Source organism: Rhagoletis zephyria, unplaced genomic scaffold (assembly GCF_001687245.7).
Source record: "Rhagoletis zephyria isolate East Lansing unplaced genomic scaffold, Rhagoletis_zephyria_1.1 Rzeph_scaffold_00450, whole genome shotgun sequence".
NCBI lineage: Eukaryota > Metazoa > Arthropoda > Insecta > Diptera > Tephritidae > Rhagoletis > Rhagoletis zephyria.
Window position 1 is genome coordinate 165,727 of NW_016157534.1, and position 14,115 is coordinate 179,841.

General features: G+C 34.9%; 1 protein-coding gene across 1 annotated transcript in view; it reads right to left on the reverse strand.

The window, feature by feature from the left end:
- The window catches only part of LOC108359751 (uncharacterized), a 174,909-nt gene that overhangs the window by 93,921 nt on the left and 66,873 nt on the right, over window positions 1-14,115 (reverse strand).

A 14,115-nucleotide genomic window follows, 5' to 3' on the forward strand; every position in this document is an offset into this window, starting at 1 on the left:
TACGGTGACCATCCGTCCTGTATTATACGGGACGGTCCTCTTTTTTGGCCCATTGTCCTGGCAATTTATTTATTTTATACGGGACGCCAAATGTTCTGTATTTCTTTTAGTGTCCTGTATTTGTCCCGTATTCGGTGTTTTTGACGCCTTAACAGCTCATTAAAATGGCATGCCTATGAACGAGTTTTAAGTGTGGTTGGTATATGATCGTAATTTTCCCCATAAACAGTTATTACTTTCTAATCTGAATGCCTGTGTTTCGATTCGAGGAATACATACAGTGACCAAAATATAATTTAGGACTCGACATTTTAGGAAGGTTTGGCTATTTTTCCTTAGCTTATTTAATGTTTTTTTATTTTTTATGAAAGTAAAGCTCTTTTCCTAACAAAAAGCATATAATAGGCACTGTTTAGGCTCGATGCCTTCTCAACTGCCACGGAATAAAATTTTCTTAAGTTATAATTTGATGGCAGTTCAAAGTATACTCGGCTCAGTCTGATGCATCCTCCGGATAACCATCCGGAGCATTCTGCGGACTCTGCATGGCTTACAATCTTGCAGAGGTGGTGAAAGAACTTTACCATTAGCCACAGTGCCTATCCACCATTTTTGCACCAATAAATATTTTTTTATATAAGTACATACATACATGTGTGGTGTAGTGGTAAGCAGTGCGCGCTTCCACTCCGCAACACCTGGGTTCAAACCCTGGTCAAAGCAACATCGCAAAAAATATTGAAAAAAAGGTTTTTTCTTAACAGCGGTCGTCCCTCGGCAGGCAATGGCAAACCTCCGAGTGTATTTCTGCCATGAAAAACAGCTTCTCATAAAAATACAATCGCCGTTCGGAGTCGGCGTAAAACTGTAGGTCCCTCCGCTTTGTGTGACAAACATCAAGGCGCACGCCACAAATCGGAGGAGAAGCTCGGCCAAACACTAACATATGTGTAAGCGCCAATCTATTATTATTATTATTACATACATACATGTAAACATACTGGTCTCCCCTCTCACTGAGTTATCCAAATACCGAATTTCTAACTTCGTGCAAAAAACTACACAAATTAATTCTGCAATATTTCGTCAAAACTCTTTTAATTGGAATCTTTAGAAAAAAATGGTTTGCAGTTTTGTACCTCAAAATTGAGTATAATAACGTGCTGCTCATTTGCTTTTCGTTTTAAAAAATGGTCGAACATACTTACTTTGTATGAAAAAGATACGTAAGTTTTTGTAGAAAAAATTAGCAAAATTATGTTTTGTCCCGTATTCGGCTCCCATAAATATGGTCACCGTATGTATATCGCAAGAAATAGTTGTGATAGAGTACTGGAACTTGGTATCAAGATATGTATGAGTGAAATTCTCTCAAGTGGGCCATCCAAAATTGGATGGTCAAGATTTTTTCGCACAAATCACTTTATTTGGTTTACTACCATAAAAAAAATATAATTTTAGCAATTTTGCAAGATTCGAATTTTTACAAGAGTTATTGTTATTAACTTTTTTTTGATGAATTCAGTAATTATTTATTATCCACTGATTCATAGCATGTACCTTGCTGATTTTTTCCACGACAATAGTTAATTAGACACGCTTTAGCCTTATTGTTTCAATTTTTCGAATAATCATTATTTTGTTTAAATTTTTTAAATTTCATAAAAAAATTTTATAAACAAATGGAAATATTTATTACTTATCGATCAGATTTTTTAATCGTTTACATTGAATATCAATCTTTATTCTATAGTACATTAAGAAAATACGGAAACTTGCACGGAGTCCCTAGATATTAATTTTTTTTCGCTCCTGCCACGGGTGCTTTTGCTTTCATATCGCATGCCGCGCGGACTCGCAGCGAGCGTGGTGCAACGCGAAAACGTAGTTACTAAAATATCGCAGTTTTCGTATTTCCGAAAATTACCGTTATATGGGATGTGGGCGTGGTTATTATCCGATTTTTAAAATTTTCGGCCATTTAGTATGCTGTATCATTATATTCAGTAGTTACTAAAATATCGCAGTTTTCGTATTTCTGGAAATTACCGTTATATGGGAAGTGGGCGTGGTTACGGTCCGATGTCGCCCATTTTCAATACCAACCTACCTTGGATTAACAGAAACCAAAATACCAAATTTTGTTGAGATATCTCAATTTTTTCTCGAGTTATCGTGTACACGGACGGACGGACAGACAGACAGACGGACAGACAGACAGACATGGCTTAATCGATTTCTCTATTCATTCTGAGCATTTATGTATACATTTGTCTATATCTATCTCGATTCGTTTTGGCTGTTACAAACAACCGTTATGTGTACAAAATAAATATACCTTTGTGCACAAGTGCGCTCGGGTATAAAAATTAGGCTAAAGTGTTGCGAAACAAAAAACGTTTTTTTGCTTTTTTTTTTTGTTATTCTATAGGCCAATACCTTTCAAACGATACCTTATATATTAAGTTCCGGCTACAAGTTGGAAAGATATAGAGGTAAATGTGTTTTTTTTTGGTTCGTGTCTCCACTACGAGATGCTTTGGTATGTATGTGGCGTCTGTACGTACCTTCATTTAATTTTGTTCAAACTTTCAGGAATTAAAGTACAAAAAAAACTAAGAAGGTTTTGTTCCAGGATATCATGATTCGTATGCCTTTGTGGGCGTGGCCGCTGCCTGAAATTCGAAAAAAGGCAATTTTTTAAACTACCACTGAGGCGGCACTACTCAGTCCATGTCATTGCTGTGGATATCAGTAGAAGGGTCTTCAAACAAGCTATCCAACGCTATCTTTTGTGTTTATAAAATATAAATATGTCATAACGTTATCGCCTGAAAACTAAAAATCGGACTGCTGAAAATATACATTTCAAGCATTTTCTCAAAAACTGGTCAGTCGATTTTATTCTTGGTTTCCACAAATCTAGCCCAAAACCTTGGCTTTCATCTGGTATATAGCTTATATCTGGGAAAACTCTTGTTTTGAAGATATTGCGATTCAAATTGAANAACGTTATCGCCTGAAAACTAAAAATCGGACTGCTGAAAATATACATTTCAAGCATTTTCTCAAAAACTGGTCAGTCGATTTTATTCTTGGTTTCCACAAATCTAGCCCAAAACCTTGGCTTTCATCTGGTATATAGCTTATATCTGGGAAAACTCTTGTTTTGAAGATATTGCGATTCAAATTGAAAAAAAATTTCGCTCCAAAAAGGGTCAAATGGTTAAAAATTAACATATTCGTCTAATTTGGTTACTTTAAGATATAAAAATAACATACCCAGTTCCCCGAAAAAATTGCCCATTCCCCGATTGCCACTTAAACCGAAATTTCTTGCAAATCGGGGAATTTTCCGCGAGTTGACAAGTTGAAGGATGCAGCTGTGCTAATCACTTAGTACATGTCTTTGAAACCACAATTTATGTGTATTTTAGAGTTTTTTTCAGTCACATCCCGAAATTGTAAAATTTTTCCCCATTTTAATTGCAGGTATGTGCACAGTATTTAACTATGCTACATGGGTTTATCACCCGCACTTAACCAATCTGGGAAGACGCGTACAATATTACCTACAGTTGTACAACAATAGGGGTATTCTCTGAGTCTTGCAAAGCCCTTCCACGGTGCACGGATTGCACGGTTTGCAAAGCTGTCCCATACGAAAACCGGTTTTAACCGTGCAATCCGTGCAATCTGTGCACCATGCAAGGGCTTTGCACGACTCAGAGAATACCCCTATTATGTATGTATGAATGCATTTAGTTCACCCAATATGCCGCTACTACTTACATAAAATGTATAAATTGTCACTGAGCAAAACTACTTGAGAAAAAGCATTAATTTAATAGCACGAGTGCCACACCGTACACGTGATTGAAGTAAAACTTCTTTAAAAAGCACATGTGTGCGCCCCACACCCGGTAGAAATCTTAACAAAAATAAACTACGAGGCAATCAGACGAATACAGTTGCTTATTGTATCCAAAGTTGGTACCAAGTTGATACGTTTCTATCATTTCTCATAATTTTTTTTTTAATATTTTCGAATACAAAGGATATGATCATCCTTTTTCGCTTTATTCCGTATTCGAAAATTTATGTGTTTCAATGGACACATCGATCTGTATACCTAATTTGGATTTAGATAACATTTTATTGAGAAAAATAAAACATTTGGATTATTGTTTGTATTTTGGTCGATTTAAAATTTGCTACCCCAAAGTAATTGATATCAAATAAAACACCTCTTTGAGGTAAGATTTTCGAGTGAGGAAAGCTGAACTAGAAACACAAAATTTATGATATCAATTTCGTGACGAGAATTATATGCATTTTTTAACTGCCCTGGAAACGTACGGAATATCTTTTTTTATTTATTCGGAACGTTGCGAAATTCCGTCTACTGCTAGAAACACAAAATAATAAAATTATAGTTTAAAAAACTAAAACCTCGCTGTTATAATTCGCATTCGTACTGTCATCAGGTATGAGAATAGAAATCGCTGCATCTTTTAGGCGCATCAATATTACATAGTTACATCCCGAGCTAATAAAAGGGAGGTAAAAAAAACAGAACTTTTGCAACGATTCGTATGAATAAAAAAAATTTTCCGTACGTTTCCAAGGCAGTTAAAAAAAGCGTATAATTCTCGTCACGAAATTGATATCATAAATTTTGTGTTTCTAGTTCAGCTTTCGTCACTCGAAAGCTTTACCTCAAAGAGGTGTTTTATTTGTACACACATACATCTGTACATATGTGCTTGAACAACAATTCACAATTACAATTTTTTTTTTGCGTTTTCGGGTTGCACCACGCTCGCTGCGAGTCCGCGCGGCATGCGGCATGAAAGCAAAAGCACCCGTGGCAGGAGCGAAAAAAATTAATATCTAGGGACTCCGTGCAAGTTTCCGTGTTTCTTTTTTCTTTTAAATAATGTTCTATAGAATAAAGATTGATATTCAATGTAAACGATTAAAAAATCTGATCGAGAAGTAATAAATATTTCCATTTCTTAAGAATAATTTTTTATGAAAGTTAAAAATGTAAACAAAATAATGATTATTCGAAAAATTGAAACAATAAGGCTAAAGCGTGTCTAATTAACTATTGTCGTGGAAAAAATCAGCAAGATACATGCTATGAATCAGTGGATAATAAATAATTACTGAATTCATCAAAAAAAAAAGTTAATAACAATAACTCTTGCAAAAATTCGATTTTGCAAAATTGCTCAAATTATATTTTTTTTTTATGCGTGTAAACCGAATAAATTGATTTGTGCGAAAAAATCTTGAACATCCAATTTTGGGTGGCCCACTTGAGAGATTTTCACTCTATATAAAATCAATTCCACACTCATGTAGGAGAGCCAACTGTTTAAAAAATCAAACTCAACTCAAGTTAGCGGAATTATTTACTTGAAAATTATATTAAAAAATGGATTTCAAGAGGCTTAAAAAAGTTGTAGTTTGAAAATATTTTGAAAAGGGTTGCCAACTGTTTGAAAAGTCAAATTTAAATTAAATATTCGCAAGCTATCTGGAAAATGAAAATATGGGTTTCAAACGAAAGATTTTTAAGAAACCTACAGATTGAATATTTAGAATATTATTGAGGTGTTTTACAAGGGTTGCCATCTGATTAAAAATTAAATTCCATTAATTTAAATGAATTATGTACTGCAATATGGGTATCAAACGAAGTACGGTTAAAGAACCATCCGAATCGACTAGCGAGAGATCTTCTTAGCCCGAGATATGCAAGAAGACTAAAAAGAAAGGATTTATCCGATATTACCAAATGATGAGCAATATAATATATGTGGATATCCACAATATTTCAATGTCGGTTCTGAAACTCGTCCTTTCAGACCGATCACCCAACACCAGTGTCAGAACGGCTCGAGAACTTGTCCTTTCCGACCGAACACAGCATACTGGATTGTAATTACTTCAATATAGAGAAGCGAACGAGCGGCGTGGAAACTAGTCCTTTCCACCCGCCCAGGCAGTGCGGCTCTGGAACTCGTCCTTTCAGACCGCCTGCCCAGCACGATATCTAGGGATCCTGTTGTTCGGAATCTTGTCCATACCGACAGCCGCAACAACCGCAACAGCTACAACAAATATATATGTAAAAAAATACAAAAATGTCTAAGCATTGCTGCAGAAATTTTAAATTTAATGGTAGTTTGTATGATTTGAAAACTTATTGTTATGGCGATTTCGTTTCTACAAAAAATGTTGCCTTCTCATCGCCCTCTTCATAGTGCGTGTGCCTAGAGGCCAAAGAGAAGGTTGCATTTTTCGGTAGAAATGAAATCGGCATTAGTTTCGAAAGAAAGATTCAATAAATAAAAACATATTATAACAAACGAAAAAAAGTTGTATGGAGGCTTTACGTTATGGCGACCCGATCTTTGCAATTTTCATTGTAAGTATTCTGTTGATAATGAGTGAAAACAGCGCGAAATTTCATGTTCCTAGCTGCATAAATGGAGGAGTTATAACGAAAAAACTCATATCTGAACGATCAGTTGAATGGGAGCTATACGTTATAGTGACCCGATATTTGTCATTTTCACTGCAAATTGCATGTTCCTAGCTGCATAAATGGAGGAGTTATAACGAAAAAACTCATTTCTGAACAATCAGTTTTATGGGAGCAATATGTTATAGTGGTCCGATTTTTTCGGTTCCAACAAATGATTAATACATTCTAAAAATACACTCACTTACCAAATTTCAGTCGGATATCTCGAAAACTGATTGACTAGATTGCATACAAACAGACGGACAGGCGGACATGGCTAAGTCGGCTCACCTCGACGTTCTGATCATATAAGTATACATGGGCATATTTCTTTTTATTCTGGTACTTACAAACGTCGGAACAAAGTTATAATACCATGAATGCTCATGAAAGGTATAATAACACACCGTGCGACAAAAACCAGAACACACGAAAGAATCACAGCGCACGGCAGTGCGCGCGAGTGACGAAAGCAGCCACAGTAGCATGCTGAAATGACTCGCTTATATATACACGAGATTTGGAAGTTTTTATCCAGACGTCCAATCGACATGTTTGATATATCGTTGGAAAGGTCTTGCAGAGTGTGTCCAGAAAATATATTCAAGCTTCGTAAACGATTAACCGTATTCTTAAAAATTTGGGTAAAGTATTGCGAAACAAAAAACGTTTTTTTGCTTTTGCGGGTTTAAGGGGGCATGTGGGCACACCCAACATATTTGTTGTTATTCTATAGGCCAATACCTTTCAAACGATACCTTATATATTAAGTTCCGTCCACTAGTTGGAAAGATATAGAGCTAAATGTGTTTTGGTTCGTGTCTCCACTACGAGATGCTTTGGTATGTATGTGGCGTCTGTACGTACCATCATTTAATTTTTTTCAAACTTTCAAGAATTAAAGTACACAAAAAAATAACAAGATTTTGTTCCAGGATGTTCTGATTCGTATGCCTGTGTGGGCGTGGCTGCTGCCTGAAAATCGAAAAAAGGCAGTTTTTTAAACTACCACTGAGGCTGCACTACTCATTCCATACCATTCATGTTGATATCAGTAGAAGGGCCTTAAAACAAGATATCTAACGCTGTCTTTTGCGTTTATAAAATATAAATACGCCATAACGTTATCGTCTCAAAACTAAAAATCGGGCTGCTGAAAATAGAGGTTTCGGGCATTTTCTCAAAAACTGGTCAGTCGATTTTATTCTATGTGTCCACAATTCTTGCCCAAAACCTTAGCTTTCATCTGGTATATAGCTTATATCTGGGAAAACTCTTGTTGTGGAGATATTGCTATTCAAATTGAAAAAATTTCGCTCCAAAAAGGGTTCAAATGGTTAAAAATTAGCATATCCGTCTAATTTGGTTACTTTCAGATATAAAAATAACATACCTAGTTCCCCGAAAAAAATCGCCCATTCCCCGATTGCCAATTAAACCGAAATTCCTTGCAAATCGGGGAATTTCCCGCGAGTTGACAAGTTGAAACCACAATTTGTGTGTATTTTAGAGTTTTTCTTTTGAGTCACATGCCGAAATTGTAACATTCTTCCCCATTTTAATTGCAGGTACACAGTATTTAACTATGCTACATCGGTTTATCACCCGCACCTAACCTACCTGGTATTTACCCAAGAATGATTGAATACAAGATTGCGCCGATCAGAGAGGATTTTTGAGAATAACTTATGTGTGACGTCACACTGGTGCAATTGCGAGAGAGAAATGCCAAAACGTGAGCAAGAATGGAAGAAGAAGAAAAAATGTTGCAAGGAAAACGTAAACAAGTTGCACCAGTGTGACGTCATGCAAACAACTATTCCGTCAAATTCGTTAAGAGAGGAATAGCGGTCCGAGATCGGCGCAACCTTTGTATTCTCTCAATCGTGGTATTTACCTATCGTTGTACATAAATATGTACGTATAAATGCGTTTAGTTCACCCAATGTGCCGCTACTACTACATACATATGTATAAATTGCCACTGAGCAAAACTACTTGAGAAAAAATCATTAGTTTAATAGCACGAGTGCAACACCGTACACGTGATAGAAGGAAAACTTCTTAAAAAAAAGCACAGGTGTGCGCCCCACACCCAGTAGAAATCTTAACAACAATTAAGCTACGAGGCAATCAGACGAATACAGTTGTTTATTGTATCCAAAGTTGGTACCAAGTTGATAAGTTTTTATCATTTCTCATATTATTTTTTATTTTTAATTTTTTTCGAATACATATCATCCTTGATATCATCATATCCTTGATCATCCTTTTTCGCTTTATCCCGTATTCGAAAAACTATGTGTTTCAATGGACACATCGATTTGAATACATAATTTAGATTTAGAGAATATTTTTAGCAATTTATTTGAGAAAAATAAAACATTTAGTTTATTGTTTGTATTTTCGTCGATTTTAAATTTGCTACCGCAAAATAATTGATATCAAATAAAACACCTCTTTGAGGTAAAATTTTCCAGTGACGAAAGCTGAACTAGAAACACAAAATTTTTGATATCAATTTCGTGACGAAAATTATACGCATTTTTTAACTGCCTTTAAAAAGTACGGAAAATCTTTTTTTATTTATTCGGAACGTTGCGAATTTCCGTTTACTGCTAGACACACAATTAAAAAAAAAACAGAACAGATATAGTAAAACTGCATTTTTAGTTTTTTACTCTGACGTGAGGATTTTTTTTCAAAAGACTTTGAAATTTTAAAGATATGATTAATTCAAAAAATTATAAAAAATTGCGCGCAATGTGGAATAACTATATGGGTACCAAATGAGAGAGAAAATTCTTTAGAATTTAAAAACCATGAAGATTTTTAGTTTACAAGGACGAGTAGGTATTGAAAATTCGCTTTAATAAATTTTATCTTGTTAAGTTAATAATGTGCGTATATTAATCCTCAGGTAATAATTATATTATATATATTGCCAATTTTCAAGGATATTTGAGGACAAAATTTCTAAAGGACATTTTCTATACCCATTCCTCCTTATGGACCAAAAAATTTATTCTGTTGTAATTCTGCAGAACTTCTTCTTTTATTTGATATCCCTATTGTAATCCTACACTGCACTGAATTTTTTGAAATAATCATATTTTTTAAATTTCAAAGTCCTAATAATTTACTTATAGTTTCGAGAATATATAAATTTTTTTGTGTGTAAAATTTACTGTCGCACGGTTTTATTACAATCTACCCCGAAAAAATATATTTTTGTGTTTGTTCTTGAAAATTAATTTAAAGAATTAAGGGAAAGTTATTTTAATTGTACTGTATTTTTTTAACTATCATTTTCAGTGAAATGCCACCAAAAAAATCTAACCTCAACAATGCCCATAGCTGTGAGGCATGTCATCAACTCAAACCACGAACATCGTGATGAACGTCTCGGCTACAAAGAGAAAGATCAAAAGTGGCGCGTGAACAAAATTAGCCAGAAGTCGAGCACAGGATTAAGGGAGACAGCAAACCAGTCGCGTATTAATACGCGTGTATTTTTTCGCCTTGCGTTCGAGTAATCCCCAGACATTAATTACCCAAAGATTGCCATCGGTCGGATGGATCAAATATGCCGATCCTGTCAGGTATTGAAATTCCGCCATGAACCATCGGGTATATGTTGTTCATCACGAATATTGGTTTTTTACCTCTTCTCCTTCCGCCGGAGCCTTCTGGCTGGTGAATCTGATGAAATTGATAATCAGTGAGGGGTTCCGTATTCGCCATTGCTTTCAAAAACATATAAGGCCCATATTAAGTCGAATATTGCAGTTCCCTCAAATCCATTAAATACATACGTAAATAAAGGCAGTGACTTGGCCGTCTTTGAAATGCGTGATATTAACAAAAATTACGAAATAACACAATATCAAATGGCAGATACATCAGCAGCAACGAAACAAATATGGCGTATTTTTAGTTTTCCAATCCATGATAGAGATCCAGCTGTACAGCATCTTAAGGTGCATCTTGAAAACGGTCGATGTGTTTATTTCACTGAAGAGAATGTTATTCAAAGAGCATTAAACCCAACAAAAACAACACGCTATTTTACATGGAACAAATCAAGTAAACGATGGGATCCACGTAAAAAAGGAGTAGCACATGCGTCAATCGCAGGCATAAGGTTTGTATAGTATCTTCTCCAGTAAAATATTGCAGCGGGAGCGTAAAAGCAAAATAGAGCGTAAAACTGAGAAGAACAGAAAACTAGCAGAAAAAGTTATTGAACACAAAACTAGTAAAAATTTGCAAGTGAATAGTTGTTGCACCGTTTTGATATCAGTTTGAAATTAGTTTTAAACTCTATGCCTTACACACAAGCATTTTTTATTTGCAAATAACTAAATCACGCAAATAAGTATCGATTAGTGGCACTATTTGCAAATAAGCGCAAGGCGCCGTCATTCTTAGGTTTATTTTCTTTTTCGATGGTCATCTTATTGCCTTTTTATAATCAAGACGTTGCCATTTTTAACTTTACTTTCCTTTTCGATGGTCATGTTATTGCCTTTTTATAATAAGGCAATATTAAAGACTTTTTCACCATCGAATAAACAATGAGTTAGGTATTTGCAAATTATTTTTATTTGCAAATAGCTTACGTATAAACGTAGTATGACAGAAGGACAAAGAACTTTGTTTATTCCAAAAATACAATTAAACAAAAAATGTGATATAATTCATATGAAGAAAGTAATATTCACAAAATATTTATACTTATGAAAAGTCTAACAAAATAGGAAAAGAGTCGTCTTTAATAACGCTTTTGTATGAATTTTATCTGCATGGTTTTTAATATGTTGAAAACATTGCTGGAAAACCTTAAAATGTTTGCATGGACCACCATTCCACCAACAAATTAGCGTTATTGTCGTTTGTGTTATTTAGAAATATATTTGTTTTAGGTACATAGCAAGGTGAAAGTTTCGTGCAAATTTGAGCACTCGACATTAGGGCATCATTGATGGAATTCAAGAGCTTCATATGTGACGTCACATTGGTGCAATTGCGAGAGAGAAATGCCAAAACGTGAGCAAGAATGGAAGAAGAAGAAAAAATTTTGCAAGGAAAAACGTAAACAAGTTGCACCAGTGTGACGTCATGCAAACAACGATTCTGTCAAATTCGTTAAGAGAGGAATAGCGGTCCGAGATCGGCGCAACCTTTGTATTCTCTCAATCGTGATCAGTGTTGCCATTTTAGCCGTTTTCCGGCTAGATTTAGCCGGTTGCGATAGCAAACAGCCGGAGAAATTTCGATTTAGCCGGCAGCCGTTTTGCAGAAAAAAATTAGCCGTTTTTAGCCGATTTTGCTATTTGCCTTATTTTCTTAAATTTCAAATATGTATATATGTTTCCATTTTTGACTAAGCGTCCCAAAATCTGTTAGACTACTAGCCTTATCGTGGAGAAAATTTTCATGTCAGGCAGGGTTGTATGAAATTGGGCCGATTTCGCTTATTTTTATTTTAAACGAAGAAGGGATTTTCTTCATAAAATGTTTGTTATAAATGTCTTAATTTTAAGTGTGAAGTTTTATTCGCAAACTTAGAAAATAAGAAATTGTTTCACTGTTAAGACACTTAAGATGCGTTTGTGTTTGGATATAGTGCCAACAAACAGAATAAATATTACATGTAGATATTGTCTTCCCAGATAGCGCATATTCAATTCTGCCTAAATTACAAAACATCATTTTTGCCCACTCCCAAAGGTTTAAGGTAAGGGAAAAATTGATATTTTCAAGCACTATGTACACATATGTATTTTTTTAAACAAACTTTTTTGCTGAGAACTTATTTAAATTCCAAAAACCGAATGCCAACTTGAATTAAAGGAACCAACACTGAAGTGAGTCAAAATGAAAATAAAAGAGCACAAATTTCTATGTAAAGCAAAACTCTCTGGGAATCCTACGAGACATCTGCCGGTCATATGACCGGTCATCTAAATGGGAGATCTGCAGTCTTTTGGCATCATATTTTACATCAGAATTGAAGGGATTTCTGAAAAATCTGACCAGTTCTTTTGTGTAACTGTGATTTTGCATCCCTTGTCAACATATGGCCTCGGTTGATGTTAACTTAAGGTCGTTGTTGTACTGCCTTAAAATTGAAGGGAAATTTTTACAGCGTTTTTTATGTGTATTGGTTTCTATTTGAGTGTATTGAGAATCGGTCAGTCTGAAAAGGCCTTGTAGGGAAGACAATAGGTTTGTTCGTCGAAAATCCAGCGAGAATTATCACTCAAAATATCAGATAGTAAGAAAAAATGCTCCCAAATTCTCTCTCATGTAGAGAAACTTGCAATTTTCTGTACGAACGCAAATTTGCAAGTTTTTCTGCCAGCTAGTGTCCACGGTTGCATTTCAAACAAAAGAAATTTGTATAGAATTTTTAAAATTCTTTCAGAGGGGCAAAAAACAGGATCTACGTGTATATATCTTGTCAGTCCGACTTTCTTCAACATACGTTTCAATTTCTTTGTCGGGTTTTCTATATCGACTCTGGTTGAGATTGCATTCCGATTAAGAATACAGTTTTTTTTTTGCCGAGTACCTTTCAAATCATTGGAATTAACTAAATTAATTAAGTAAACAAGTATTAACTTACATTTTTCATTTTAAAATCGCTCCAGTTTGTAAATTTTTAAATTTAACGAACTTGTTTATTCAAATTATCGTCGACAAAAAATCCAACCATGTGCCATAATCATATGCTTTTCCTAATTGCAAATTCGTGCTGGCAAAACTTTTTCCGGCTCGAATTTGTAACTTCTCTCCAAGAAATAGTCTTTTTACTCGTGATTTACTTAAATAAGACATGTGAAATTTAGTTGAAACATTTTAGCCGTTTTTAGCCGGTTTTATTTGCAAATTTAGCCGGTTCGTCCAAAAAGTTCTGGCAACACTGATCGTGATTGCTTATCGGAACGCCAGAGAACGTATATTTATAGAGAAGGTCCAAGAACGAATCAGCGTGGAAACTGTCAAATACCAACAAAACTGGCGAAGCGCATTTTAAGAGCGGCAAGCCAGAGACAATCGAATTTTAACAGAGCCCAGCCAGAGGCAAAATAAATTTAACAGAAATTGTCTCATCAAAGCAAATGCATATTTTTCTTGTTAGAAATGAAATGCTGATAGCTTTTTACGTTTTTACAACGCATGCATAGGTCGAAATGTGTAATATGTACATATTGTGTACATATTGTGTACATGCATATGTATGCGAGAGATACAATTTTGTGAATCTAAAATGTGAAAGTTATGAAAATATGTAGTATGCAATTGGCAAATCCGTCGGCATTTGGGTTGAAAAAATCGACTTTTACTTTTTTACCGATTCATATGGTAGATGCTACGCTATTTTCAATGCTGCCTAAGTTTTTCCCCAAATTTACTTTAAAGACCGACACATTGACCAAAAAACGCAAATGCGCACTGTTTGGTGATTTGATGTCGGCATTAAAAGCGAAGAAAATCGGTTTTTATACTTTTAACGATTCTAATGGTAGTTTATAGGTACGCTATTTTCAATGCAACAAACTGCAGTTTTC